This window comes from Canis lupus, chromosome 22 (genome assembly GCF_003254725.2).
Source record: "Canis lupus dingo isolate Sandy chromosome 22, ASM325472v2, whole genome shotgun sequence".
Classification (NCBI taxonomy): domain Eukaryota; kingdom Metazoa; phylum Chordata; class Mammalia; order Carnivora; family Canidae; genus Canis; species Canis lupus.
In genome coordinates, this window is record NC_064264.1 from 1577571 (window position 1) to 1603702 (window position 26132).

Here is a 26132-nt window from a genome sequence, read left to right on the forward strand (position 1 = left end):
TCACATTGTGAAAGGAAAGAAAACTGGAACAGAGGTGCAAAGCACAGAGGGCAGTGGTGTGAGATGCTTTGTTCTACACTGACATGAAATCAAGTCCCCCAAAATACACGAAAACCATAAAAAACACAGTGTCCATAAAAGAAACATTTTTCTCTTAATATTAAATGGGTCTTTTCCAAGTTGCTGCAATAAGCCAGTATGGCTTTTATAATCACTTTTATAAAAAGAGCTTTTAAAAATATTGAATGGGCCTTCCCTCTTTGCTTCCTTAACCTCCCAACAACCCAACAACGTAGGCCCGTGACACCACTCACAGTTGACAGTTCGTGGTAGCTCCAGACATACAAGTCGGAGAAATTCCTTGATGACAAGACCAGCGCTTGAGAGATTTCAAATGGCCGTGGCATTGTTCAGAGGCACCATGGCCATGTCGTCCCCAAAGTGGCACAGCAGCAGCATCTTGTGATTGTCGCGTTCTGGGTTCAGCCGACTGAGCGCTGGAGTGTCACTGGCCCACCAGACTAACCCTTCCCGCCTGGAAATGCCCACAGCGCCTGCCGTGTGACCACGCCATGTGACATGTGGCCATGCAAGGAGAGAATACAGGGGGAGCAAGTGCTCAGAGCAATAGTGAGAACAAGAGTAAGAGCCCATCACATCGGTCACTTGGGTGCTTTCCTTGAAAGGAAAACACTTTACTCTCGAGAGACTTCCATTCCAAAAATAAAGGAAAACACACGCAGTCCAGAATACATGGAAATACTCAGAGACTGAAAAATAAATATATGTTAACCTTTATTCTAGTAGGCACATTGTCAATAGACTTCCTCAAGACGAGCCCTGTCCCACTCTCTTTAGCTTCCCAGTTGCTCCCAAGGAGTCAGAAGGAGTCCCGGCCCCTTGCCTTCCCCAAACGCAAATTTGGAGGATTTCCACGCTGAGGGCTAGCTGGATGGGATGCGCTGCCTCCAGAGAACCTGTGTGTGAAATTTAAGATCCAGTTGACTCGTACTTTCCTTTTGAATAGCAGAATGATGTCCTCCTTCACTTGGATTTTTGGTTTGTTTGTTTCACATTACCATTATATATATTCTCCATTTTTTCGGGTTATCAACTTTTTGTGCATGTTCAGAGTTATATTAGAAGAGTCCACTCTTTTGACATGGCTTCAATGTAGTTAGTAGTGAATTCCTGAGCACGGAAGTTTTACGTGAATGGGAGTGATGTTTAGTGAGCAAGCTATGCTGCTCGAGGTTAAAGCATGTCAGGTTGGACACAGACACAAGTATCAAGACGAAGGCGCTAATCACGCCAGGCTCCCTGCTTGCAAGTGCTCTGATGAGCCTATTTCCTTCATGCTCTGAATTTTGACACTAGGCTATCTCAAGCCTACGTGAAATGCAAAGTCTTTTTTTCTTTTTTTCTTTTTTTTTAAGATTTTTTTTATTTATTCATGAGAGACTCATGGAGAGAGAGAGGCAGAGACACAGGCAGAGGGAGGAGCAGGCTCCACGCCCTACGTGGGACTCGATCCCGGGTCTCCAGGATCAGGCCCAGGGTTGAAGGTGGCGCTAAACCGCTGGGCCACCCAGGCTGCCCAAAGTCATTTTTTTTCTATAAGAGATTTTTAAATTTCTTAGGAAATGACTGTGGAAATGGATTGGAAAGACCCTTTTCTAAACTTGCATGAATTCCAACTCTTAAGGGCCTTTCTAAAGAGCATTCTGGAGGGCAGCTGTATGTTATAGATTCGGAGAGCAGGTCCTTGGACAACACTCCTGAAGAGCAGAAAAAATACACAGAGATTTTGAGAACAAGAGCAAAAGGAGGAGCTAATGCTCCCAACAGGTGCGTCCTAAAGCCACTGAGCTTCCCAGACTCTCCCCCGCCAAACTAATGCTCACCCGTAGAACACTAGTTTTACAGGTTGCTTCCATTGAAGGCCCTGACAAAGGTCAGAAGCGGCAAGTGATCAGAAGATTGATACCCCTTAAAGGGCAATGGATAGACTGGGAGAGAACAGCAGGGTATATTTAAACAAAAGGGTTTGAGGGATATGCTCCTTACATCAGTGGAGGACTTCCCAAAACCTGTGTGTGGTCTGTACCATGTTTTCCCAATTTATTAGTCCTGTTCAAATATAACAGTAGAATCAACTCAGTGTGTGCTGAGAACTCCAGCCCCTTTTCCAAAAACTCCCTCCTGTCGTCACCTCAGACACTGTCATTCTAATCAGTGTCATATTCCAGACAATAAAATGGTAGAGGAAGAGGAAGAAAAAAACCTATTGCTCAGAAACCTAACCACTACTGAGCTCAACACCTCCAAATAGGGTTCTTACACTTACCACCTCTCTCTGAGCTGAACCACCCAACCTGGGGCTCATCCTGCATGGCTGGGTGAGGACCGTTTCAAATGTCACATCACAGGACACATCAGTTGTCTTCATTTCTTCACCTCCCACTCACTCCTCAACTCATTCCCGTTAGCCTTATTACTCCATGCTTACTACTCCACCAAAGCAGCTTTCACCAAGGCACCAAGATGAGATGACCATGTGTCCAGACCTTGTCTTACTAGATTCCTCGGCAGCAGTTGACCCTGGTGACCACTTCTCCCTCGAAGTCCTCTCTTCCTTTAGTTGCCCTGGCATCACTCCCCTGGTTTTCCTCCTAGCTCTTTGCTCTTCCTCCTCATTCTCCCTTCATCGCTCTTTCCTCTCGGCCTGGCCTTTACATGTTGGCATTACTAAATAAAAGCTCACTTTCCTTCTACTGTATTTTCCTTCCCTGTGCCATCTTTCCCATATCCATAGCCAGCACTCTGCACAAGTCCAGAAGATGCGACACCCATCACACTCCAGGTAACTGGCTCTCCCTTGAGTTGTACAATGCATGGCTCTGTTTGGTCACAAGGGCTGTTCTATCCGCTCCTGTGGCTTTAATATCCATCCGTACATTACTGACCGCAAAATGTCTGTCCCAGGCCCAGACAACAATGAAACTCAAACCCACATATACAACCAAATACTTGACATCCACTTGTTCATCTCAAAGGCACTTCAAATACCATGTCCCAGCTGAACCCATGCTCTTCCTAGACAAGTCTTTTAGCATTCCCTACCTTGGATTTGGGGCCAGCATCCATCAGGTTGCCCAACCTAGAGGCCAGAAGGCATTCTTGTCCCTCGCCCTTCTGACACCATCAACAAATGATCTGTTTCGTGTTTGTTATCTGTCTCCTTCCACTACGATGTAAGCCCCTTGAATGTTGGAATCTCTCTCACCATCACATCTCCAGAGCCTGAGGGATGCCTACCGTGTGACATTTGTTGAATGAAATAATAAAGTCCTATTGATTTTATCTATCTCTCAAGTCATCTCCATCCTCACCCAGCACCTTTACCTAGGTTACTCCTTCAGGTTTCCCCTCCTTTCTTAGCTAATGCCTGTTCAACTTTCAAATCTCAATTCAAAGTCACTCCCTCGGATGAGCACTGGGTGTTATGCTATATGTTGGCAAATCGAACTCCAATTGAAAAATATATAAAAAACAAAACAAAGTCACTCCCTCAGGAAACTTCCTCTGATGTCCCCAACTGGGCCAGGGCCCCTTAAGATGCCATGTAAATATATAACACAGTATGCAATATCTGCTAATATAGAGCTATATACAAAGAAGCTAAAGAGCACAGCGGAAAAGGTGATTAATCCCATTTAGGTGGGGGTGGCCAGAAAAGTCTCACTGAGTGGGTTTTGCAAGCAGATCTTTCACCCTTATTTCCTCATAGACTATTCTTATAGTCAGAAAATTCATGGAAATTGTTTAAGTCTTCCATTTTTTCTTTTCACCCAGAGACTCCCAAAGTCAACTCTCGATGGTTGCTGTCTAGAAACTTTGCTGTTCATTCTAAGGCCTCCTGTTTCTGCAGACTCACAACACCCTGAAATGTCTCCATTTTCTTTCTTTTCTGTTCACTCTTCCCACACCATCCTCTTTCCTCTTTCTTTAAAAAGTAATCTCTTGGGATGCCTGGGTGGCTCAGAGGTTGAGCATCTACCTTCAGCCCAGGGCGTGATCCTGGAGACCCAGGATCGAGTCCCATGTCGGGCTCCCTGCATGGAGCCTGCTTCTCCCTCTGCCTGTGTCTCTGCCTCTCTCTCTCTCTCTCTCTCTCTCTCTCTCTCTCTGTTTCTCATGAATAAATAAATCTTAAAAAAAATCCTTAAAAAAAATAAAAAAATAAAAAGTAATCTCTTGCACTCATTCTCACTAATGTGTTGTAAGTCATATCTTCTTAGAATAGATAAATTTTACAAGAGGCCCTTGAAAGAAATTGCTACTCTAAAAAATGAGTCTTCATTTTCAGGTGGAGGGTCTGCTCCAAATGCTTCCATTTACAACAACAGGCAAGACCTTGTGTTCTGCCTGTAAGTAAGGCCAATGCTGCCAAAACAAACAGGACTTTCCAAGTTTGCTAGTTGTGTGTGCTTCTTGGGTTACTTCTTTTTCCAGCAAACATGAGAGCAACTTGAAATGACCATCACACTTGACTTTTGCCAAAGAACATTACCTGTTGTGAAAGGTATCATATTCCAAGGAAAATCCAACAACATTCAGCTCATCTGTGACATTTGCCTGGACTGTTCTTCCCTTCGCTTCATGCCTGGCCAACTCCTATACTTCATTCAGCCTCCACTCAAACATCACTTCTTCAGGGAACCCCTTCTCTTCTCCTGATTAACTCTCATGGTAGCTTATGCTTCCTTCTCTAGAATACTTACACACATGTAATTACTAAAGATGGGTCTGTCTTGTTTTCAGTTGTATCTCCCAGGCTTAACACAGTACCTGGTACACAGAAGGTCCTCAAAGTCAGTATATATTGAATTGAATTGCTATATCTGTGCCCTCTACGTGCTTCTATTGCTACCACACATTATACCATAACTTATTTGTTTTCGTGTCTCTCTACTTCCTTTCACATTAAGTCCCTTCAAATAAATCATAAATGATTAATTTTTTAATTCCCAGAGTCTAGGACATTGTTGGTGCCTTCAGTAAATGGGGGGAAAAAAGGAAAGGAAAGAGGAAAAGAGAAAGGCAGGGAGAGAGAGAGAGGGAGGGAAATATCGCTGGTTGGCATTTCTATAATTCCAGTAGTGTCTTAATAATATCAAACCCACATGTCTGTAGAGAATGACAACAAAAGCAAGAATCAGGCTCTAGGCTTTTGTAGACTCAGATTCAGAAAAATTCCAAATTTCTTCTTTTTTAAGATTTATTTATTTGAGAGAGAGAGAGAGAGAGAAAGAGAGAATTGGGGGAGGGCCAGAGAGTGAGAGAGAGAGAGAGAATCTCAAGCAGACTCACCTCTGAATGTGGAGCCCAACACAGGACTCGACCTCATGACCCTGAGAGCATGACCTGAATGAAAACCAAAGGTCAGACATTTAACTGACTAAGCTACCCAGATACCCCCTCCCCGCAAAATTCTAAATTTCTGGGAAGTTTATTTAGTTAGAGTGTTTTCCGAGACCTATATCATTCTGATTTCCCTCCTTGTGAAAAGAGAAGGAAAACCAAACATTTCTGAGACCTGCTATGTGCCAGGTGCTTTACATATAGTGTAGTTAGTTCAGCAACAGCCTAACTGAATATTCACTGAGTTGCTACTAGGTACCATGCACTTGATCTCAGCGATCAAAAATGTATTAGTATCCATTTTTAAAATATGGCTCCTAGAATGGAACACAATATCTGTTATGTTCTGACCAATACAGGGGCTTGGGATGCTCTCTCTCTATTTCTTCAGCCCAGAATTCAACTAGGCCATTTTGCAGCTGTAGCCTTTGGATTGCCTAACAGTGCTTATGGTTAACAAACTCCTCTCTGAGGCTTTTGAAATTTAAACACCCTCAAGTCAGATTTTCCCCAGTTTGGACTGAGTCAATTGATTTCAAAATCTAAACTGAAAGTTTACCCTTTTTTTACTTTACATTGGTTTCACTATCTCTCAAACCTGGCCAAAAATGTTTAATTCTTGATTTTATCATCAAACATATAAGACTGGCAGCCTGAGACCACAAAATGACCTTTAGCAAATCTCTTAACTTCTCTGCCAGGGCTACCATGTTGAACTCCAGAGACCCAATTTACCCCAGAGCCAAACAGCACCTATACAAACAGCCCCGCCGGATGTCGTGCAGTGGCCCGGGCTTGGAATCTGCCATTGCCCATAGATTAGAACAAAACCTCATTCTGTAATTTGGGGTCACTTACACTTTTGATAAACATTCCTTTGATGCTCTGTCCTATTTACTGATGAAATTACTGACTACAAGCAAAATATAGAGGAATATATATCTATATCTCCCAGGTCTTACTTTGTGTTCTTGAGAGACTCCTTTAACTAGGTCAACAGTCATCCTTCACTTCCTTTAAAGCACCATAGGTCTTCAAAAGTGTGGGAGATAGCAAATTGCCACTTCCTTGTCACACTGAGCAAAATCCTCATGAGCTACAATATATGACAATATGAAATATATATTCTGAAAGTCCCTGAAAGGAAAAAGCTGATTGATGATTCATCTTATCAATCAAGGAAATAAAATAACTAAGAGTTACTGATACCAGGCCTGTGATCTATAATGTGCCTTTCTCTTTCAGGGTTGTCTAGGCTAGCATCCATAATGGTGAAATGGGAAGATAAGACAAGGAAATGCCATGCAACGTAGTGTTGGTAGAAGATGAAACCGATAGTACTATATTTCTTTAGGTTACCAATTATATCTCCTGAAAATAGGAAGCAAATTAGGAAATAATTCAATGAAAGGAAATATTATAAATGTTCTATAAAAGTCAAAAATTAGCACGTGTAAAAGCCCTGTGTACAAATAGGCAAGAGCTTAGTGAGGTCAAGAAACTGAAAGAAACCAGAATGGTAAAAGCTCAGTAGGCAAGGGGAAGAATGGTGGAAGGTAGGCCATGGGGGGCCAGATCATACAGATCTGTCAGCCATGTAAGGATCCTGGGCTTCTTCCCAAGTGTGACTGAAAACTGTTGACAAAAAGTAGAGGATTAGGTTAGTAAATAAGGCTATAGCATCAGACTAACCATCACTGATTTCCAAAGTGCATTCTAAACACTTAACTGTGGAACAGATGTTTTGTCGTATATTTTTTTAAGTTTCACATTAAATTAATTTGAAAAAAATGTGTAATATTCTCATTCTTTACCTTAAAGCAAGATTTCTCTAGATTTCTTCTTTGAGAAATCCTACAGTGAAGGAATTTATTCACTTTCACAACTTTCCAAACTGATCTGACCTCAGAGACGTTTTATTTTCCCCAAGTAATATAAGTTAAAATCCCAAGAGGGGATCCCTGGGTGGCTCGGCAGTTCAGTGTCTGCCTTTGGCCCGGGGCATGACCCCAGGGTCCCGGGATCAAGTCCCGCGTCAGGCTCCCGGCATGGAGCTGCTTCTCCCTCTGCCTGTGTCTCTGCCTCTCTCTCTTTCTCTATGTCTATCATGAATAAATAAATAAAATCTTTTTTAAAAATCCCAAGAAACCTGCATTTGTGAAATATCTTTTGGTAAATATTGCTATTTAGCCATTTTAATTTTTTTATTTTACTTAAATTCAACTTGCCAATATATGGTATAACACCAAGTGCTCATCTCATCATGTGCCCTCCTTAATGGCCATCACTCAGTTACCCTACCTATTTTAAAAGATCATATATGGGGGATCCCTGGCTGGCTCAGCAACTGAGCACCTGCCTTCAGCTAAGAGCGTGATCCCAGGTTCCGGGATCAAGACCTGCATCGGGTTTCCTCCATAGAGCCTGCTTCTCCCTCTGCCTGTGTCTCTCTCTGCCTCTCTCAATGTGTGTCTCTCATGAATAAATAAAAATTTTTTTTAAAAAAGATCATATATGGGAAGTCTGTAGAAAAATGAAAAATCCCATGATTGCAACTATATTAAAATATGAATGCACATGAAGGTAATAAGCAACAATTAAAATATCCATTACTCAGAGGTCACCTGGCTGGCTCAGTCTGTTGAGCCTATGACTCTTGATCTCAGGTCTGTGAGTTCGAACTCCATGTTGGGTGTACAGATTACTTAAAAATAAAATCTTAAAAGGGGCACTCGGGTGGCTTAGTCAGTTAAGCGTCTGACTCTTGATTTCAGTCCAGGTCATGATCTCAGTGTCATAGGATCAAGCCCCACATCAGGTGCTACACTCAGCAGAGTCTGCTCGGGGTTTCTCTCTCCTCCTTCTGCCCCTCCCTGCCCTGTGCTTGCTTGCACTGTCTCTCTTTCTCTAAAATAAATAAATAAATATTTTAAAAAATCAAATCAAATCTTTAAAAAAAAAATCTGTTACTTAGCATGACAGGTTTACCAGTGGTTTTATTTCTTTCTTAAGTCTTCCTTAATTATATTATAGCATTTTTTCAATTAAAGATTATAAAGTAGTAAAAAGTTATGAAAGCCATATTTTTAAAAATGTATTTGAAGTTTTGCCAATTCAATCAATCCATGGGCTGCTTCACAAATTTCACTTCATTAGTGTGTCTAGAGACTATGAAAGCTACATTTTATGATGGAGAAAAAAAACAGTCATCTTAATACTAGTTCTAATCCCCTTGCTGGCAGGCTGATCTAATTAACATCTCTTAATTGGATGAATTAATGTAAACTAAACCACAGTTTGATTCATACCATAGTTAACTATAGACATCCTTCATGGGATTCATGGAATCCTCTGGATTTCCTTCCAATCCCATTACTACCCATAAAGCCATTTCAAAGAATATTTCATATACATAGATCAAAACCTGTTTAAAACTTTAGTGTTGGGATCAGAAATTAAATCCTGTCTTTCCATTCATTCATTCATTCAACATTTACCAAAGTATGTTTAGACTATGGTTAAGAATATAAAAACTTAAAATGACAAAAATCTTTATCTACAGTGAATTCTCAGTAAGTAATACAGACATGCAAAGTAAAGTAATAAAGAATACTCTGATCTTGTTATATATTGGCATAATGTTAGTATAAGAAAGAGAGAAGTCAGTCCTTTCCAGAATCAGGAGAGTGGGTTGGAAAGGTTTCAAAGAGGAATTAGATGTATGAGCCACATCTTCAAAAACGAGCGTGAGTTTGGTAGGCAAATGAGGTTGGGAACACTCTAGGCAGAGAAGAGCATGTACAAAGCATAGATGTATGATCCAGCACAAGAACACAAGCTTGGACATAGTAATAGGGCAGAGGGAGACCTTCCAGAGATCCATCAAGTAAGATAAAAATTAAAGTAACTATAGATTTAGAGTTTAGGTGGCAGCACCAACTCTAAAGCAAAAGCAGACTCAGAAAACTGAAGGAAAACATTCAAACTGCAGTCAATTGGAGAGTGAATTCACAGGAACCATAGTCAGCAGACCCAGTCATTTATGGGGTAACATTTTGACAAGTGATAACCTTAATTCATGTAATGAGTTAGCGCTTATGAGGACATTCTGTAGTGCATGTAATGATACCAAGAGACTTTGTAACTCTGGACTTCTGATGCATATCACTGACGGAATATAAAGTGTAGGTTATTCTTATGATTTCAACCCATTCATCCTTTCACTTCTTTAAAAATAATAGTATTTGATGAAGCAGTCCAAGATGGCAGCCTAGGAATGTCCTACCTTCCCTCCTCCCATAGACACATCACATCTACAGCTACATATGGATCACGTCCCTCTGAAAAAGATCTGAAAACCAGGTGAACTGCTGTCCACAACAAAAGATAAAAGGACCACCTCCAAATAGGTAGGAGAGGCAGAGACATGGTCTTGCCAAAAAATCCATCCCCAGCATGGTGTCACACAATAGGGAGGGATCTCACCAGACAGGTGCTTCTCCCGGAGACACAGGGGCTGAGGCCTCACACTGGCACCCACAACTAGAATCTGCACTAAACAGATGAACTCCCAGAACATCTGGCTTGGAAAACCAACAGGGCTGAAGTCTAGGAGTCCCAAATTGCTATAAGAAACTGAGATTCCCTTCTTAAAGGATTGACCCAGAGAACCAGCAGAAAAACAGCAGTTTGAGAAGTGCCTAGATTATATGTAAGCGAGATTTGTTTGCTGATCTGAGAGCATTGGCTGAACAGGTGGGAACAGTTGAGATGCTCCCCAGAGATGGAGGCACTGAAGGTCATACCTACTGCACTCTCTGCAAGCAGTCACAGTGCTCACTGAGGCTGAAGAGTGTGGGCATTTGCAACACTTCCCTACTTCTTGGCTGAGGTGGGGGAGGATAGTCAGTCACGGTGTTCCCTTGCTCCTTAGCTAAAGTCTCCAAGCATGGGCAGTTGTGACACTCCCCAAGCCCCTGGCAGGGCTGGTGAGTGTGAACAGTCATGGCATCTCCCACTCCCAGCCTAAAGCTGCACACATACACAAACAAAGCACTTTCTCACTGCACTGTTGATGCCCACATGCATAGTCAAGACATTTTCCTACTGCCTTTCTAATGCCAGTGAGCATGTCCCACCCTCTACACTCTCCAGCTGCCTTGCTAAAGCCAGTGGGTGCGGGCAATTCCCACAAAGGTCACTCCTGAATCACCTGGCCCTGGTGGCCAAGAGGGCTAGCATTCCAGAGCTCCGAGGGACTGTAACAATTGGAAAGACAGTTTTTGGCAGGCCATCACACCCAGAGCACTGCACAAATAGCAGACTGAAATACAACCCAGTGTTCCTGTGAAAAAGGCCTATTGACTCAGACTAGAGCTTCAGCCAGAGGGACAGGCTTCAGGTTTCCCACATATCTAGAGGCTAAGGAGGCACTCCTAGGGAACTTAAGCAGGGAGACAAAATCTTTGCATACCCCTTTGGCCTCACTGCAGCTCAATGAGACTTACCAAAAGAAAAGTAAAAGGCTTAAACATTCATCTAGAGCCCTGATTCTTGCAACTGTCACCCAGGGTACAGATCTCCTGGTCCAGATCTCCTGGTCTGAAGACCAGCAGGAATTGTGATTGCAGCCCCACTGGACTATATATATTTGCATACTTTAAAAGTTATTGCCTGAGGGTCTGACGTCCAATTGGCCTGAAACTAGGTGCTAAATGAGATTCCTCTCCTTGGATCACTGACAGGTCTTGTCTACCCTCAACAACAGGGTCATATCAAGAATGAATCAAGTTATTAGATAACTAGACAATCACAAATGTTCAAGAGACAAACAAGAGCTATGGTAAGGTTGAATGAGAGGATCATCACCTACAAGAGGCCACTCCAAGACTAAGAGGAGTAGCTGTTTAACCTAATATATAGAAACAAACACAGAGAATCAAGCAAAATGAGAAATAGATTCCAAAAACCAAAAAAAAAAAAAAAAAAGAATTTTTAAAATCTCAGAAAAATACCTTAATGATATAAAGATAAGTAATCTATCTGATAAAGAATTCAAAGTAACAGTCATGAAAATGATCACTGAACTTGGGAGAAGAATGCATAAGCAAACAGTGAGAACTTCAATAAACAGAAAATATAAGAAAATACCCAACAGAAGTCACAGAGTTGAAAATATAATGACTGAACTGAAAAAACACACTAGAGGGGCTCAGCAGCACACTAGGTGAAGCATAAGAACAGTTCAGTGAGCTGGAAGAAAAAGTAATGGAACTCACCCAGACAAAGTAGCTAAAAGAAAAATGAATTTTAAAAAAATGAAGATAACAAATCTCTAAAACAAGATCAAGCAAAATAATATTTGCATTATAGGGGTCTCAAAAGTAAAAGAGAGAGAGAAAGTGGCAGAAAACTTATTTGAGAAAATCATGAATGGAAACTTCCCTAACCTAGAAAACAGAGGTCCAGGTTCAGGAAACCCAGAGAATTCCAAACACAGTGAACCCCAAAGAGAGTCACAACAGGACATGCTATAATTAAAATGTCAAAATTAAACACAAAGAGAATCTTAAAAACAGCAAGAGAAAAATAAATTGTTATATACAAGGAAAATCCCATAAGGCTATCAGTAGATTTCTCAGCAGAAACTTTGCAAGCCAGAAGGGAGGCATAACATATTCAGAGTTCAGAAAAGATAAAATTTCTAACCAAGAATACTCTACCTGGCAAGACTATTATTCAGATTTGAGAGAGAAATAAAGAGCTTTTCAGGCAACCAAAAGCTAAAAGGAGTTCATCTCTACTAAACCAGTCATACAAGAAATATTAAAAGGACTTCTTTAAGCTAAAAAGAAATGGTACTAATTAATAACAAGAAAACATACAAAAATGAAAATCTCACTTGAAAAGGTAAATATTTAGTGAAGACAGTGGATTAATCACTTATAAAGCTACTAAGAAAGGTAAAAGACAAAAGTAGTAAGATTAAGTAAAATTACAATAATTAGATAAAATACATAAAATACGTACAAGGTGGCATTAAAAACATAAAATGTGGGGAGGTGGAAGTAAAAATGTAGACTTTTGGAATATTTTCAAATTTAAGTTGCTATCAACTTAAACTGTTAATGCATAAGATGATATATGTGAACCTCATGGTAACCACAAAGTAAAAACCTAAAGTGAATGCACAGGAGAAAAATAAGAAAGAAATCTAAACACAATGCTAATGAAAATCATCAAACGAAAGGAAAGAAAGGAAAAGAACAGAGAAGAATTAACAAAAAAACACCCAGAAAACAATTAACAAAATGGCAATAAGTCCAAACTTAGCAATGATGACTCTAAATGTATAAGGACTAAATTCTCTAATCATAAGATACATAGTGGCTGAAAAGATTAAAAAAGCAAGACTCATCTATATACTATCTATAAGAGACTTCTTTCAGTAGCAAGGACATATACAGACCAAATAGAGGAGGGATAGAAAAAGATATTCCATATAAATGGAAACCAAAAGAAATCTGGTATAGCTATATTCATATTACACAAAATAGATTTTTTTAATATTTTACTTATTCATAAGAGACACAGAGAGAGAGAAAGAGAGAAAGAGAGAGAGAGAGAGGCAGAGACACAGGCAGAGGGAGAAGCAGGCTCCATGCAGGGAGCCTGATACAGGACTCGATCCTGGGACTCCAGGATCATGCCCTGAGCCAAAGGCAGATGCTCAACCACTGAGCCAGCCAGGCATCCCAGACAAAATATATCTTAAAACAAAGACTGTAATAAAAGACAAAGAGAAGCACTACATAATGATAAAAAGATCAATCCAGCAAGAAGATATCAGATTTATAAATACATAAGCACCCAGCATAGGAACACCAAAAAATATAAAGCAAATATTAACAGACAAAAGATACAAATTGACAGCAATTCAGTAATAGTTGGGAATTTTAATACCTCACTTAGATCAACAGATAGATCATCCAAACAGAAAATCAATAAGGGAATATTGGCCCCTAAAATACACACTAGACCAGGCGGACCTAACAGATATATACAGACTATTCCATCTAAAACCAGTCGAATACATTTTTCTCAAGTGTACATGGAATGTTATCCAGGATCAATTGCCTGTTTGGCCATAAAACAAATCTGAATAAATTTAAGAAGACAGAAATTATATCAAGCATCCTTTCTGACCACATGGTATGAAACTAGAAATTAATTACAGGAAGAAAACTGGGAAATTAAAAAAAACATGGAAATTAAACAACATGTTACTTAACAACTACCGAGTCATAGAAGAAATCAAAAACTACCTTAGAGACAAAAGAAAACAAGACAAGGATGCCCATCATTTCCACTTGCATTCAACATACTATTGGAAGTCCTAGCCACAGTGATCAGAAAAGAACAAGAAACAAAAATCATACAAATTTGAAAGGAAGGAGTAAAACTGTCACTATTTGCAGATGATACACTATATATAGGCAAACTGTTAAGATTAAACAAATAAGTTCAGTAAATTTGCAGGGTATAGCATTAATATATAAGAATCTGTTGTGGTTTTATACACTAAATAATAAGCTATCAGAAAGAGAAATCAAGAAAGCAATCCTAGTTACAATCACATCAGAAAGAATAAAATATATAGGAATAAGATAGTTTAAAGAAGTAAAAAGACCTGCACTGTGAAAATTATAAGATATTGATGAAAGAAATTGATGGAGACACAAATAAATGAAAAGACATTCAATGTTTATGGAGTGGATGAATTAATACTGCTAAATGTCCATACTACCCAAAGCGATCTACAGATTCAATGCAATCCCTATCAAAATTCTAATGACATTTTTAACGGACCTAGAACAAATAATTCTAAAATTCACTTGGAACCAAAAAGACTCCAAAAGGCCAAAAACAAACTTAAGAAAGAACAAAGCCAGAAGTATCAACTTCCTGATTTCAGAGGGCTATAGTCATTGATTTCGGAGCTGTAGTCATCAAAACTGTATGGTACTGGCACAAAAACAGACACATAGATCAATGGGGTAGAATTGAGAGCTCAGAAGGAAATGCATGCATATATGGTCAATTAATTTATGTCTAAAAGGGCAAGAACATACAATAGGAAAGGGACAATCTCTTCAATAGATGGTGTTGGCAAAACTGGACAGCTATATGCCAAAGAATAAGTCTAGACCACTATCTTACACCATATATAAAAAATAACAAAATGAATTAAAGACTGAATGTAAGAATTGTAACCATAAAACTCCTAGAAAAAAAAACATATGTAAGAAGCTCTTTGACATCAGTCTTGGTGATTTTTTTAGATCTGACTCCAAAAGCAAGAGAAACAAAAAAGCAAAAATAAACTATTTGGACTACATCAAACCACAAGATTTCTGCACAGTGAAAGAAACTATCAACAAAATGAAAAGGCAACCTACTGAATGGGATAAGATATTTGCAAATCATATATCCAACAAAGGGTTAATATCCAAAATATATTTTTAAAAATCATATGATTCAATAACAAAAAAATTCAATTAAAAACTTAGAAGATCTGAATAGACATTTTTTTCCAAAGAAGACATCCAGATGGCCAACACGCACATGAAAAGATGCTCAACATCACTCATCATCAGAGAAGTACAAATCAAAACCACGAGTTACTAGCTTACACCTGTCAAAATGGCAATCATCAAAAAGATAAGAAATAACAAGTGTTGATAAAGACATGAGAAAAGAGATACCTTATATACGGCTGATGGGAATGTAAATTGATGCAGCCATTATGGAAAACAGCATTGAGGTTCCTCAAAAAATTACACATAGAGCTACCATATGATCCACTTATTCCACTACTGGGTATTTATCCAAAGAAACTGAAAACACTAATTTGAAGAAATGTGTGCACCTTACGCTCACTGTAGCATTACTTACAACAGCCAAGATAAGGAAAGAACCTGAGCATCCATCAGTGGATGAATGAATAAAGAAGAGATGGTATATGTATACAATGGAATACTAGCCAGTCATAAAAAAGAATGAAATCTTGCCATTTGCAGGAACATGAATGGACCTTAAGGGCATTATGCTAAGCAAAAGACACACAGAGAAAGACAAATATCACGTGATTTACCTTGTATGTGAAATCTGAAAAACAAAACAAATAAAATAAAACCTAGAGTCCTAGGTACAGAGAACATCTTGGTGGTTGCCAGAGGGGAGGGGAGTTGGAGGTGGGCAAAGTGAGTGAAGGAGGTTAAGTACTACAAGCTTCCTGCTATGAAATAAATAAGTCATGGGGATGTAAGGTACAGCGTGGAGAATATAATCAGTAATATTGTATTAACTGTGCAAGGTGACGGGTGGTAACTAGGCTAATTATGGTGACCACTTCGCAACATATACAAATGTCAAATCACAATGCTGTACACCTGAAATTAATATAACATTCTACATCACTTATACCTCAATAAATATAAATAAATAAAAATTTACATCCAGAAAGCCCATACAGGGGGATAAATCAGCAGAATATAGAGAATTTCTAGAGAAAAAAAAATAGCTCTTAAAGACAAGTTGTAGATAAATCTTGATATCCTCAATTGAAAAATGCTACATACAGGGGGACTTGCTAAATCTACTTTGAGTACAGAGACTCCTAAAGTACATGGCAAGAAAACATAATGTTCTGATAACTTCTATGAAATCTCGGAGGTGAGGAGAGAGTGGTGTGTGTCCATCGTGATGCCACACTGTGAATTGTGCAGCAGTGTTTCTCCAAGGGCTGCAGGACACTTTGTATGTATGTTTACTGTCATATGAAGACAGCGGTCTGTGCTCACATTCGAACAGAGGTAAAGAGGCGACGTTTTAAAAGTGCAAGAACCACAAGAGATTTAAGCATCATCTGTCCAACCTCTTCATTCTGGATAATAAGACAGAGTCAGAGAGGTTAAATAAGTTGCCCACAGCTCACCTAGTGAGTCAGAGGTGAAAGCAAGTCTGCAACCCGAAATCCCCACGTCTAGTAGTCTGGTGTGTTTGCTGCACTGCAGCCTCCTGGCCTGGCCCAAAGGCCAAAGCTGAGCCAGAAATAAAAGGAATAAGTCAGTCAACAGTTGAATCAATGAGACTGTGATCCTATCACCCCTTAGCGTGCAACTGAGCCGCTAAGGTCAGGAACACGACAGGGAGGTCCACACTCACCAGTGTTGCTCAACATAGCTCAGCAATTAGACAACAAAAAGAAATAAAAAGGTGTCTGAATCAGGAAAGAAGAAGTCAAACTCTCACTCTTTGCAGAGGACATGATATCCTATGTGGAAAACCCAAAAGACCCCACCCCATTTTAAAGTGAGTGTGGGGCAAAAGAGGATCACTGTGAATACCTGCTGCATGCCTGGCACTTTGTTCGGTGCTATATGTACACTCACAATACAGGATGCAAAGTTATTCTCTCATTATTTCTTAGTCACTGAGTAAATAAATACTTCCTGGGGAATCATGATGTGCCAAGGACATTTCTAGGCCCTAGGGATCGTGCTGAACAAGACAGAGTCTCTTCCTTCATAGAATTACACTGTAATTGGGAGAGACAAAAAATAAACAAGTCAAGTAATGAATACACAAGAGAGAGTAGTAACTGCTAGACAGAGAAATAAAATGAAGTGATGCAATGAAGTGTGACAAAAGAGAATGTGGGAGAGTGGGCACCGCCTCATTTTGTGTGGTCAGGGAAGGCCTTCTCCAGGTCTCCTTCTTACTGGCTGCTAAAAAGGACATGAATCGGGCACCAGCTATGAGCCTTCACACAAGAAGGCATGAAGATGCCCTTGAGCCTGATGCCAAGGGGTAAAACCAGGTCAGAATCGGGTCTGGGCATGTGTGAAGGCACACGTCTGTCCAAGTATCACTTACAGAAGTAGGAAAGAAATGGGCTGAGGACCGGTCAAAAGAACTTTCTGTAAGAGTTTGCTGCTGTTTCCTTTGGTTTTTATTAAGCCGAGCTACTTAATATGCAATGGATTTCACCCTGTGGCCTTCATTCCTCAAGGCTCTAATAATATTCAATGCCCCCCCTTCTCCCTACATGATTCCTTTCTTATTCTAACTGGATGTAACTGTTTCATAACCAGTGAGTTGACATAAAGGTGATAGGGATGACTACCAAGACCTCTGCTAATCACAAGAATTCCCTGGACCAAGACAAATGGGACAGAATGGTAGAAATGCTGCTCCAATGGGCATTCCGATAAGCATAAACAGATTGAACCCAAAGTGAGTGCAATACCATCAGGACTTCTTAAGGGAAAACAGCAATGAGATGTTGGAATTAATTTGAGGCCTCTGACATTGACAGGGTTGGAAGCAACACAAAGCTCAAAAAGTCAATCTGCTCTGGGAATGTTAAAAGGAAACACTTGTTTGGAACGAATTTTTAAGTGTGAAAAAGAAAGACTATTTTTGGTGGAATTTGTGAGCGGTGAGTCTGACCACACACTGGGGGCTGAGAGATGTATCACTGGGGGAACCATGGTCCAGCTCCCAGCAGTTTTCATGCCCGGCACCCAATTGAGAAATCGTGTGCTCTGATTCACATCTTCAATGTGCCAAATGACTCCGCTGGGAGTGAATCTGACTCTCATATCCAATCTCAGTCTAATTTCCATTTTTTTCCTTCTCCTCGCCCCAGCATTCCTTGTTTCTGCAATTCCATATATGTTTTAAGAACCACACACCTTGAGTTTAACTGTTTCATGAATCGCTTCCTCGTCCCCTGGCGGGAAATAGAAGTTCATGCGGAATGTTGCACGTCAGGGACAGGGTTCCAACTGATCCCGCTAGACCGTACTTCCTGTAACACATCCCCAGACCGGATTAAAGTCAACAGGCTAAAGGGCTACATGCCTGAGGCGAGTCTGCCCACTGCATGTCTGAGCTGGTTGTGGCATCTTTTATGACATCTCTCCCTATTCTTGTCATCTGGATGGACACTCAGCCTATTTCCCTTGTTGGTGTGGTGTTTGGGAACGTTTGGGATCACTGGGGAGAAAATAATATGCTATTTTAATATGTCTTCCTGGGAAGCTTTTTCTACCACTGCATCAAGCACCAGGGGATCCTAAAAAGTGCTCTTCTTGTGATTGACATGCATTGAAAACATCCAATCGCCTCCCAAATTCCATCATCCTACTGTACCCATGATGATCGGGTGATAATTATAGAAGTACCTTAAGACACTGGGAGACAAGGGGCAGATTCCCAAGAGTAGGAAAGCAGAAGTATATCTGGGAAACCTCTTGCTGCACAGAACTAAGAATGCCTTTCCATTCTGAAACATCCAATTCCTATCCCTCAATTTGCTACTTCAGGAAGACAAAATTCTCCTTTGTTTCTCAGTGAAAGCTCCTAATAAAGTGTTCTACATGATCATTGCCCTTGGGAGGGCTAATTTTTGACTTAAAATTAAGGCAACTTTGCCCTCACGTCATTTAAATGTGAAAATTCCTTGCCCTTTGAAATGATTAGAGACATAAATTTGGAAATGATTTTTAATACTTTAGGTTATATCTATGCCTCTTAGATTTTAGTATATTCTTTAGATATAAACTTACTTCAGGTAATCACTAAAAATTCCCTCAGTTCAACTTTTTCCAAACCAATAAAGGAAACTTTAAAATTATGAGCTATACACATGATAAAAATGACCCGACGTAGCATTATGCACACAATGTGTATAAATATATGAACAGTACCCATAGCCTAAAGGTTTAAGAGTTCAAGGGATCATATATTTTAAAATTTTATAGCTCATCTTGTCATCTATTTCTTTTTTCTCATTTCAGATCGCCTGGATCAAAGACATGGAATTAAGAACCATGATTTTACATAACTATATATAATATTCTGTAACATGTAGGTAGTAAATGGCATGTTTCGTTTTATTAAACATAATGGTGTATTGTGGAAGATTAACAGATATGTCATCAATCCTCATTATTCACACATTCTGTATTTGCAAGTTTCCCAATCTGGTAGAATTTATTTGTGACTCCAAAAGCAACACACACGGCCTTTTCATAGCCATTGGCAAACGTGAGCAGTGGTGAAATTTCTGAATCACCTGATGTTCACATTCCCAGTGGGGACGAAAGAAGGCAACACTCTGCCTTCTTGTCTCAGCTGTTACAGCATAAACAAGTATCCTTTTCATTTACTTCATGTCACGTTTTCCAAATTTTGGTGGTTTTTGTTTGGTAATTTCTCTGTTTAAAATGGGCCCACGCATAGTGTCGAAGGGCTGCCTAGTGTCCCTAAATGCAAAGAGACTGTGACGTGCCTTACAGAGAACATAACTGTGTGAGATGAGCTTCCTTCAGGTATGAGTTATAGTGCTGCTGGCTGTGAGTTCAATGGTAATGAGCCAACTGTATATTAAATAAGGCATCTAAATAGAAACACACAGAAAATAAGGTTAGGTATCGATCAGTGACAAAAAAACGTTGTGAGCAGAAGCTGGCAGGAACCGAACCCTATATTTCCCCTAGGAGCAATGGTTCATTTATCCACAAATCTGGGGTTCACAGAGCATAGCTTAGTGGTATTAACATGGTTTCTTGGGGCCCCTGGGTGGCTCAGAGCTTGAGCGTCTGCCTTCAGCTCAGGGTGTGACCCTGGGGTCCTGGTATCGAGTCCCACATGGGGCTCCCCATAGGGAGCCTGCTTCTCCCTCTGCCTATGTCTCTGCCTCTCTCTCTCTGTGTCTCTCATGAATAAATGCATAAAATCCTTTTAAAAAAATAATAAAATAAAGTGATTTCTTTAAGCTGCTAATCAGATGGTGTTTCCCAAGGGACCAGGGGCCAGGAGGAACATAGTGACCAGCAACCGTGGGTCCTGAATGGGATTCCTACAAAGGGAAGCCCTCCAAGCCCAAGCTGTCATGTGAGGAGGAGCTCAGGGCAGCACACAAAGACTATGTATGTCCCATAAGGAGCCACGTCAGGATGAAGGTGTGCAATCTGAGGCTGTTTGCTGCAGCTGAGTGGTGCAAGATGAGAATGGGAATCAAGACGAGAACCAAGGGGGGCAGAAGGTGAACCAGGCCAAGGCAAGGTGTGGAGGAACTACTGTGTCAGCATTCAGAAATTCACTGAGAAGTCTGATGTGGGCATCGTGATCTCTGGCCTAGAGGGAGGGAGGTGAGGGGAGTGGACAGTGCTGACAGCCACCTGAGTAACCTCGGAGGGAAGTGCATGGACAAACGTGTCCCCCCCACCCCGGGTCCTTACAGCCCTTTGGGCTTATGAGAGGCTGACAATAAGGAAAAATAGTGCAGGCTGGCAGATCGGCTTTGTTGGTTTGTACTGAAATTTGTGCTTGCCATCAGAGTCCTTAAAAGAGAAACAAGTGTCTTTGGAGTTTGAGCAGAATAGTAGTGTTGAGTAATATAAAATGTCTTTTTACGCTTTGAAGCTGTAACAAAAAGGGATACAAACTTTTTTTTTTTTTAATGTCTGGTTATCTCCAGTGAATCTATCAGCCTAGTCTTCTTATTAACTTTCATTATAAAACTTTTCAATCATACACAAAAGGAGAGAGAATCATCTAAGAGACTCCCCTGGGCTCACCACCTAGCTTCAATAATTCTCGACATTTTGGCCCAGCTTTTTCATCCTCTTACTTGATTAACAGAGTATGCATATATCTTTCCATTCAATAAGAAGGTTTTGAGCAACTGCCAGGTCAGGCACTTTTCAAGTACTAGGGATGCATGAGCCAACAAAAGAAAACAGGCAAAGAATACCTGTTGTCAATGAGCTTACATCCAAGTAGAATAAATAACAGCTGGGCAGCCGGGGAGCTCAGCGGTTTAGCGCCGCCTTCAGCCCAGGGCATGATCCAGGAGACCTAGGATCGAGTCCCACGTCAGGCTCCCTGCATGGAGCCTGCTTCTCCTTCTGCCTGGGTCTCTGCCTCTCTCTCTCTCTCTCTCTCTCTCTCTCTCTCTCTCTGAATAAATAAAATCTTTAAAAAAAAAGATAAAAACAGCTAATTGTACTGAGAGCTGTGGGCCATCACCATTCAGGACATGTTACTTCAATTATTTTATTTAATCTCACAACTCAATAAGCTAGATACTCTCATTATCCTCTTTTTTACTGATAAGAAAATTGTAATACAGAGAGGTTAGGTAATTTGCCCAAGGTCACACAGCTACCACGTGCAGATGGGGTTCAAGCTGATTCCAGCGTCTGTGCCCTTAACCATCGCGTACGCTGCTTCTCTACACTTTGGTAAGTCCTCTTTCAAAAATCACTTCTCTGCAGATTCCTAGGCTTCTCTGACATAATGAGGATTATAAGAATGAGGGAAATGTTAGCTGTATAACCTTTATTCTCCATTCATATTGAATTCATGGAATCTTTTTTTTAAGATTTATTTATTCATGAGAGACACACAGAGAGAGGCAGAGACACAGGCTCTGTGTCAGAGGGAAAAGCAGGCTCCATGTGGGGAGCTGGATGTGGGACTCAATACCAGGTCCCCAGGATCATGCCTTGGGCTGAAAGCAGACGCTAAACTGCTGAGCCACCCAGGGATCCCCTGAATCTTTAGATTAAAAAAGCTGTGGCCAAAAAAATACATACATACATACATAAAAAATAAATAAAATCAAAAGGCTGTGGTCATTTGTCCTTGTTGGTCTTCCTTCCTCTTAAAAGACATCTCTTTTTGTAGATTCCAAATAAATACTATAGAATATTAAAATATTTTCTCTTAACTCTCAAAACTCTGCATTTTCTACCCTGATATTAAAACCAGCTAACAGTTCAGGTGCCTAGGGTGGCTCAGCTGGTTAAGCATCCCGTATCTAGATTCTGGCTCAGGTCGTGACCTTGGGGTCAGGAGATGGAGCCCCAGCCACGGGCTCCGTGCTGGGCGGGCAGTGTGCCAGAGGTTCTCTCCCTCTCCCCGTCCCGTTCTCTCTCTCTCTCCCTCTCTAAAATAAGTCAATAAATCTTTTTTAAACAGTAGCTGACGTGCTGAGCATGTGCTCTCTGCCAGGCTCGGAGCTGAGTACGCCAGGTGCCTGCGTACAGACTTGGTCACGACTCCACAAGGTAAACACGATCATCCTGAGGCTCTGGATGCAGAAACGAAGCCGCAGATTACGTGACCTATCCCCGTTCATACGGCCACCAAGTGGCAGGAGAACTTGGCTTTATTCCCAATTCACACCCGCGCTAGCCCCCACCTCTGCCTTAGAGGAATTCTCTGCGTCATAAAATTCAGAACTCCTTTGACGGTTCAGCAGAAATACTCCCTATGTATCATACAATGATATTTTCCAAAACAAAGATTTCCAGCTTACTATTGCCCCCCTCTACATTCCAAATCTCATGAAAAACTTGAGTCTGCTCTCCAAAGAGCCTGGCAATATTCATACCCCAAGTAACTATCTCATCCTACCACATCATTCAAGGCGGGGGTAAACTCACGCACCTGCAGGTTCTATCACAGTGCTCTCTCATCGAAGGCATCTGGAGAGACAGCAAAGGGACACAGAACCGGGACGGAAACCACATACTAAGGAAAATGTCCAGTAATAGAGACCCTATTTCACGCCGTAGATTTCCAAGTAAGGACTGGTGGAGTGCTTGGCACATAGAAAGGGCCTCGGCGATTTGGGTTTGCTTAATTAAAGTTATATGTGAATAAATCAGACTCTTGTTTTGAAAAGTAGTCCTGAAATCCCATAACAAGCTACTCACGTCACTGGAGAGGTGGGGTTGTTTAAAATGTTTTATGGAGCAATAATAACAACCGCCTTACCTCCAATCCAGGTAAGGTGAACTCCTGGATGTTCCCAGACCTCGCCGCGCATCCTGTAGATCTTAGCATATTGTAATAATTCGTCTGCGTGCCTTCTGAAGCAAACTGCAAGCTCCATGAGGGCAAAACAAACAAACAAAAAACTTCTGGATCCTGTTCACTATTGTGAACACAGTGCCATGGTCATACAAGACAAATCATCTCATTGCACTGAAATGGGTGAATTAATGAATAAACAAGTGAATAAGTGAATGAACGAAATAGGCACCATAGTACTGACCAGACAGAACCCACATTCACTTGATCAGGCTTTCCTCTGTCAGGAGGCCTCACTGTTCTATCAACCTCTCCTTTTTCCTTTTTCTTTCTGGTTTTTGTCTTGAGTTTATCTGCATTGGTCTTAGTGTATCTGTGTCCTACCTAAACGACGTTAACTCTTCTTTATTTTAAAAAAAAAAAAGAGCTAAAGTAATAAATAAATCCTAGATACTTGACATTAACTCATGATGACTAACATGAATCCAAGTTCACCTACTAGAGAATTTTCTATGCATAAAGAAATGTTGCAAATCTTTCCTTCTGGCCAAAGAACGGCATATTATTTTTTGCTTTCCCAGAGAATTACCTTTAATGTCATTGAATTTTTCACATATGGTTAGATGATTTGCAGCTGATGATTTGGGAATTACAGTGACCCTCAGTTAACCCTTTTCTACCTAAAATTAAATTTTGCAGCTACCCAAAACATTAGGAAATCCAATGCCCCCAAGGGCTTTGCAGTTAAAAATCATAACAGAAAGGCTTAACATCTACAGAGCCCCTCTCTGAAATTCTGGAATTATTTTTGTATCATTAAAATGGAAAAAAGAAAGAGGGAAGGAAGACGAAAGTGATAGAAAGGCATCAGCAGCACACTTTCCTGATATTTCTCGACATTCCTGGCATCTCCTCTTCACGCCTTTCTGTGCAGGCACTGGGCTGACCCTGAAGTGCAGGGCGGGGATGGTGTCAGGGAGGACTCCTGGCTGGAGTCGGGCCGCCCCCGGGTGCAACGCCGCTCGGCTCAGCTTCGGGAAGAAACCTCCATCAGTGGCCAGGAAATGAAGACTCACCTGTCTCAGTGCTGTAACCCCAGCCACCTCCAGCTGAAACCAGTCTGCAAGTATCTCTCATCCCTTCTGGTTTCCAGGATGCCAGGAGCAGGCTCACGAGGAGGCATCTGGGCTCCAACACAAACCTGGGAAGGAGATCATTTGATTCTGAGAATGTCAGTTAACAGAAAGGGGGATGCCCTCCGAGGCTGAGACGTGGGTTCTCACCCCGGTACTACCACTAGCTTGTGAGTTCTTGCACCTGTTTGCGTGTGGGTTTCCTCACCTATGGAGAAAAGACACCCACCCTGCCACCCGCACCCGTACACCATGGAAACAAATCAACAGATGACGTCATGCTTCGGAAAGGTGAAGGTTTCTCTCGTGGAGCCCCCCAAGAAGACCTCTCTGGCAACGATTGACAGAGGCTTCCTTCAGCCTCACCTCTGTGACCAACCAGGGTGCAGCTGGGAAAGGAGAAAAGAAAAAGAAAAAAACCCACAGTAAGTTACAGCCTCTTCCTCGCAAAAAGAAACACAGTGACAAGTGCAACAACCAGGGGACCCCTGGGTGGCTCAGCGGTTTAGCCTGCCTTTGGCACAGGGCGCCATCCTGGAGTGCCAGAATCGAGTCCCACGTCGGGCTCCCTGAAGGGACCCTGCTTCTCCCTCTGCTTGTGTCTCTGCCTCTCTCTCTCTCTCTCTGTCTATCATGAATAAATAAATAAAATCTTTTTAAAAAATGCAACAACCATCACTAATGAGCATGTATCAAGCACTCGCTTTGCCTCGCTTGATTTCCACCAACGTGGTATCAGTGGCCCCGGGTTAATTATCAGGATGCATCGTTTCAATAATACTGATCATTCATTTTACTGATTACGGATCATTTATCAGGATCAGTGGCCCCGTTTTACCAAAGAGACTGGAAGTGGCCTCAGAACCACTCGCCCCACGAACGTATCTGGCGGCCTCCAGGCCTGTGTTCACGGCCACACACCCGCATGTCGGGACTTCGAACAGGCTGCTCGAGGAGGGGGCATCTGTGTGAAGACCCGGAGGCTCGAGCTTCTGATCCCTCAAACCCCCCTGGAGGGAGCGCCTCCTGACGTCTGTCCCCACCTCTCTCCCAGATCAGAACTAGAGGCGGCGGCCCAGGATGGAGCGGGTCCGCAGACAGGGTGCCTTCCCCAGCCAGGCAGGCCGCCGAGCAACCACCTCCAGCCTGGGTGTAGAAAGTCAGCGACTTTCACGGTCTCGAAGACTGTGCAAAAAGAGAGAGAGACATACAGGAGAAGTCTGCTCTTGACACCCACGCAGCCCTATACACTTGACTTGAGCGCCCCGAAAATTCCCCTAAGCATTCTTATCGTCACGTATCACTTGTATCTCTCCACAGTTTAGTCAGCCAAACCGTATCCTTCTCCAGCTTTACATAAATTGCCTTTTGACAAACTGCACACAGAGAAAATATCACGACGTCCCCAAGTTGTAGTCTTCACACTGTTTTTCTACCGAGATGAGTAAGATTTTCCTATTTAGTTTTTTTAAGTACATAAGCAACAGATATATATATATATATATCTATATATGACACGGGTATCATCCACAGTGCATTTACTCACTGTTTCTTGCAATATATTTCAGTTTTATCTCTAAAAGAGAGGTGCTCATTTGCCCTTTCTAACTCTCAGTATGGTAGGTGAAGCGTTAGCTGTATTTTGGGGGGAAAAAATGAATGCAATCAAAGAGTGCAAGATGC

At 41.4% G+C, this 26132-nt stretch overlaps 1 long non-coding RNA gene across 2 annotated transcripts; it reads right to left on the reverse strand.

Moving 5' to 3' along the window:
• Positions 1-778: 778 nt before the first annotated feature.
• On the reverse strand, positions 779-26132 carry LOC112678934 (uncharacterized). 2 transcript variants are annotated; one of them, XR_003148006.3, is made up of 7 exons: positions 24679-26132; positions 24393-24517; positions 23281-24264; positions 19789-19891; positions 18183-18298; positions 5374-5427; positions 779-977 (listed from the first exon to the last, which is right to left on the reverse strand). It is a non-coding gene; the product is annotated as an uncharacterized LOC112678934 (long non-coding RNA). The 2 variants fall into 2 exon arrangements; XR_007405010.1 differs by lacking the exon at positions 19789-19891.